Genomic DNA, 5,721 nt, shown 5'->3' with positions numbered 1-5,721 from the left:
GGCCTGAAGAGTGGCGGGCGAGTGCCGATCCAAAATGGCGGCCGCCTCTTGTTTGTCGGACGAAATGGCGGGTGCCGCATTGTGAGCGGCCAAAAACGCCTCCGCTAAAAGCCCCTGCGGTAAGGAGGTAATTGGAGGGGACTCACTGGCTCTGGCAAGCTTGTGGGGAGTGATGGAGTCCATCCGAGAAGAGGTGCCCTCAAGAGGGTCGTCTCCGCCAATAAGCAGCTGCTGCTGAGCATTGGCGGGAATCTGGGGCGGCTGGGAGCTGACTGCAGCCGAGGCTGTGTACTGCCCTGCCTTTTTTGAATATTTTTTCTTCTTCGAAGAGTAAGACGCTGTCTTTTTCATGCTTGCAGGGAGTGGAAGGCAGAAGAAATGAAAATGAAACAAGAAGGATAGAGAACTAAAGGTAAGCAAAATATTTTTATTTTTATTATAAAACAAGTAGAAAAAACCTGGAATATAGGCAAAACAAGGGAGGAGGTCTTGGAGGTATCTGCTACCCCTACAAAGACTAGTGCTGAAGAAGAGGCTTTGCACTGGAAGAAAAGGGGACTAGTACCGGTCCAGAATGGTTTTTTAAGATCGATTATGGCAGTTTCCCCTTGCGTTCCTAATTGTGTTTTAAGGCTGGAGCTGGGTGTTCAGTCTATAGAATCCAAGGTTTGGTTCTATAGAATCACCACATGGCTAAAATTAATATTGGACCCGACTGGCCTAACTCCTTCTATCCTTTACGATAATCATAAATCAATCTGGGCTAACACGATCCAAAATAAAGTCCAAAAAATAGGTTTCTCTTTACCATCACTTATAGCCATGGGTTTTGATGCTGCCCGGTGCAATATTAATCAACGTCTAAGAGATATTGACGTGCAACATCAACAAATGCTTATAAATAATCATCTCTGTAACTTAAGCTTTTTAAGACCATTGCCGTATATATCTAATCTAATCATTCCTAAATATCGCAAGGCATTCACTAAGATGAGGCTAAATGTTCTACCCTCAGCGGTACTTGAAGGAAGATACAATAAAGTTCCATAAAAAGATTGCATATGCCAATGTGGATTGGGGGAAATAGAGACCTATGCTCACGTCTTATTACGATGCCGATATTAACATTCTTATAGATCTCATTTAATTCTCCCAATTTTAGACCCATATAGCCATCAAACGGAATCCTTTTGGATGGATTATTTATTATCAGACCACTACCCAGAGATAACTTTAGCAGTTGCTAAGTTTAGTTTGATAGTTATAAATTTTAAGAAAAGTAACTGAACTGATTTCTTTTAAATTTCATCTGACTTTTGAAGTGAACTAAAACTTCACTATTAATTTTAATTTTAATTATCAGATTAATTTGTTTCTAATTGACTCATATAATTGACACCTATGTAGTTTTTAACATTTAAGATTTATGCTGTTTGATCATAGGACTCATACTATGATGTCTGTAATTTTAAATTTACTTATTTATATCCTCTTCTATGTAATTAAAATGTGTTTGTTTAAGGCTGGTCTTGTGACCGTAATAAAGACTACTACTACTACCCTAGAGTGTATACAGAGCCCAGCACCTCCCAGCATAGGAACCAGTGGATTTTTGAGATAAGTAGAAATGAGGAGCATTGCTCAACAGAAACAAACACCTAATGTGCGCATGGGAAATGTGTTGACTATCATGCAGTTTGGGACTGGGGGAGGGGGCAGCACAGCTTAGTCTGTTACAAACTACCACTGCAGAGTGGTGGAGGGAGCTGGGTTTAATCAGAACACCCTCATGCTTGGAATTTTCCGTCTACTTCAGCACCATCTGCCACCATCTCCATTGTACAACTGCTGCAGGTCATCCAAGCCGGGGTATCCTCCTCCAGTCATTGCTGGGAATCCCAACTTTGTATTACCAGTGCAGAAGAGAGGAGGCTAACTATTAGCAAGAGTCAGTGGAGGACGGATCTGCTGTGGCCTTAGTTGTTTCCTTTTCAGTGTGTTGGGCTGGGAATAGGCAGTGAAGCTGAGGGATGGAATGGCTGGTGAGCCACGTTTGCATTTTCCATTGGTTCCCAGTTCCATTTCTCATGGACTAGGGAATGTGCCAGCCAAGGACACTGGAGGTCAGTTGGAGGTCAGGGACCTGTTCTTGATCCCAGTTGTCAAAGCTGCTGACTTTAGGGATTGGGTTTTGCACTAGGATTTTTAAGCATGGGCTTTCTTACAAGGACAGAAACAAAAGGGAACAGCACCAAACAAAGGGCAGGAAAGAGAGACAAGCTCTGGTGCTAGATGAAATTTATTGTGAGCTCGACGCGTTTCGGAACTGGTCCTTCTTCAGGAGCTACAAACATTAAAACAGACTCAAATCAATAGAGAGGAGACAACACTGTGGTTTTAAACATAAACAGAATATAATATTTTAGAGACCACACGCCATATCACTCATTTTACAAACATTTAGAAGACATAATAACATATTTAAAATGTTGTCATTATATTATATCCTTAAACTTTGACATAATACTGACACCTTAAATAACTGTACTGCGTGACTCAAAAGGGACAGAATCTTGTGCTAGCCGTGGCAAAACAGCTTCAACATAACACTCTCACCCCTCCCCAGGGAAACAAAAGGGAATGGCCCTGTACTGACCTGTGAAGATCTGTTTTTCTCTTTACTCTGTCAGGCAATGTACATTCTCTGAACAGGCCCACACTAAACACAAACTGAACTCAAATGCTGATAGTATCCATAGGGTATGTGTAAATCAGCTCAGCTGTGTAATCACTGTGCTTGCAGATTGTACTGGTCCGGCTGATACTTACAGTGACTGACTGGCCAGCACAATGGTTACAGAGAGCCAGCCAAGTTTCATAAAGACCCTTGGGTTTGATATTATTTAAACTCAGAGAAATCCAACTCCTCATTTAACCCTAAAGGTACCAGACTTTTCAAGGAGGTGATCCAAAATAACTCCCTCCTGCTGAGTAGTCTGTTATTACCCACAACTCTTTCAATGGCCCAAAATGTTACATCGTTTGCCTTGTGTTGTTTCTCAACAAAATGTCTAACCAACGGGGCACCTTCCTTTGCAGGGAACTCTGAGAATTGTAGAGAACTGTAGCTCTGTGAGGGGGTCTCCTAAGAACTCTCAGCACCCTTAACAAATGACACTTCCCAGGATTCTTTGCGGGAAGACTGTGTGAAGTGGTGTCACAGTGTTTTCACTCTCATAGTGCGGCTGTGGCCTTAATTTCAGTGGCAACCCTTCCTATGTACCTTTCCCACTTGGGAGTGACTACCACATGCGACTTGCCACTCTGATAAAATTAGAAACCTTGAAAGGGTTCTCCCACCCTTAAGTCATTACAACGGGCTTCGGATGGATCTATCATGTCCATAGGGCCAGAATGTAACAGAATGGGACTTCAGTTACAGTGCTTTGGTTCGATTCTGCCCTCTGTTTTCACTGGAAAACAAACTAACAAACATTCAGCTTTCTAGTCCATGAGGTAGGCTTTATGAAAGTGTGGCCGGTTTCTAGTGAAATCTCAGGGAGCAAGGGCTGAGCAGACTGCCAGGCTTCAGTGGTCTACGTAGCTCTTTGTTTCTCCCTAGATCATAAAACTGGCTGGGAATAATGATACTAAATATTTTCCAAATAGCATCCGTGCACTGTCATTCATATATATCAGGTGCAGGGAACCTTTCCAGAGCATGGAAAAGTTACTTTTTTGAACTACAACGACATCTGGAGGGCACCACGTTGGCTACCCCATTTTAGTTCTTCTGCCACAATCATGAGCTGGGTCTTTCCAGTATAAAGGGGATTCCTTTTTAATTCATCATTTAATATTGGGCTGCCGGGACTCGCCTCCCCCAATTTAAGAACACCTCTGAAGTCCCTGATCTTCTTGACATGTTTTTGAGCTGCAGTGGCTGCCAAGGCCTCTGCAGCTATTTCCATGCCTGCATAAAGACTTCCATTCTAATGATGCATTAATCCACCGGCTCAAGGGTGCAGCTAAGGAGTCAGGCATGGCTTGCGTGGCAAGTAAACATGCTAACTGGACAAACCGCGAGGGTGTAAACTTTTCTTTATTTACATGATCTGTAAATGAACTAAAGCAGTAGCAGCCACGCCTGATCACTTATGTAGAAAGTGGGTCATAGCCCGTGTAGACAAGATTTGGGTGGTGATGGACAAGATAGTTCATGCCCAGCAGCCTACAGCAGAGTCCCATGTGTGCTGCAGTGCAAACAAGGAACTCTGGAACATGTGCCTGCCCTCATTTGCTTGACCAGCAAAGGCAACTCCATTCCATTCAACTGAATGGAGAAGACCTTGTAGTGCCCCCATCCCCATCAACTTGTTGGATCTACAAGGCCATAGGTTCAGTGAGCATCCTTAGCCAAGCCACTGTACCTCAGCAAAAATTCTTCTTACTGTACATTTGTTCTTGTTCCCGTTTAGAGATGTGAAGGCCTCAGGGGGGAAAACAGGAAAAAATGTGTTTTTCCTTTTTTTCCCAAAAACTTTCCCCCCCCCAGAAATCACCCAGCTTTTTCCAGTTTTTTCCCCAGGCCTTCACATCTCTTTTTCTATTTAGCAAACCTGCAGAATCCTGCAATGTACCTGCAAAGGAAGGAGGGGGTAAAAATCCCTGCTTGCGGAAAGCTAGCATATGTCAAGGAGGCAGAAGTTCTGGCTTAGTTTTCTCTCTGATGTGCTGCTCTTCTGTGTGCAGGGAAGTTTTGTGTGCAGAGAGAGACGCATTCAAGCATGTGATCTTCTACCTGTACCACTTCACAACTCTACTGTGTGTGATTCTGCTGATTGTGTAGCACAGGCAATAAACTGTTCTACCTTACAGGACTGTTGTGATGGACCATTGCATGGTTAGTGCTATGTAAATTAATAATAATAAACAATGGTGCTCTTAAACTGTTGCTGATGTGTTTGTGTTGCAGCTGGAAAGTCTGTGAGCACAGTCAACCACTGTACTTAAACAGTGATGACCAGGCAAGCTCATTAAAGGGAGGGGCAGAGATAATGTGAAGTAAACTTAAATGATTAAAACAGTGATGATTTATTTGGACAACATGGAACAGAGTTAAAAGATGTTGTTAAATTAAGTACCCCTGATCCAGGTATCCCCACAATCCACATGCAGCCCGTCAGTGGTAGGGTTGTGCATTCCAGTCTTATGTTGAAAAGTAGGCAGAAATGTGCACTCGCTTTCCACATCTTGTAGCACAAGAGAGGGGCCACATAGGATGCCTCATGTCTATATGTGGCATCTAGCCTGTACAGGCAGTTCCCATCCATCTAGGGAGTCCACGTATCCAGAACTATTTCCATGCACCATTGCACCATTTCTCCGTGCTAGATGAGGGTGGGCGAGCGATGTGCTTGATTGACTTATGATGCAATCGAGGCCCATTAATTAATCATGGCGTCTGTTCCACCACCAAGCTGATTTACAGGTTTCTGTAAAGCTGATTTTGTTTGATAAAAAAGCCTCGTTTTAACTAGTGTACAGCTCATGGCAGCTGCTTTACTAATACTGAGACCACAAACAAGTGAGCATTTTGCATATGCCTCTTCTCAGTCCTGGCCAACTGTCAACGAACATCTGGTGATGGGCACTTGAATCGGCTGAGGCTATGGTGATGAATGAAAGCTTTTTGCTCCTGGTTTGAAATGGGCAGCAGCA

This window comes from Rhineura floridana, chromosome 14, assembly GCF_030035675.1.
Source record: "Rhineura floridana isolate rRhiFlo1 chromosome 14, rRhiFlo1.hap2, whole genome shotgun sequence".
NCBI classification, from domain to species: domain Eukaryota; kingdom Metazoa; phylum Chordata; class Lepidosauria; order Squamata; family Rhineuridae; genus Rhineura; species Rhineura floridana.
This window is presented reverse-complemented; position numbering follows the sequence as displayed.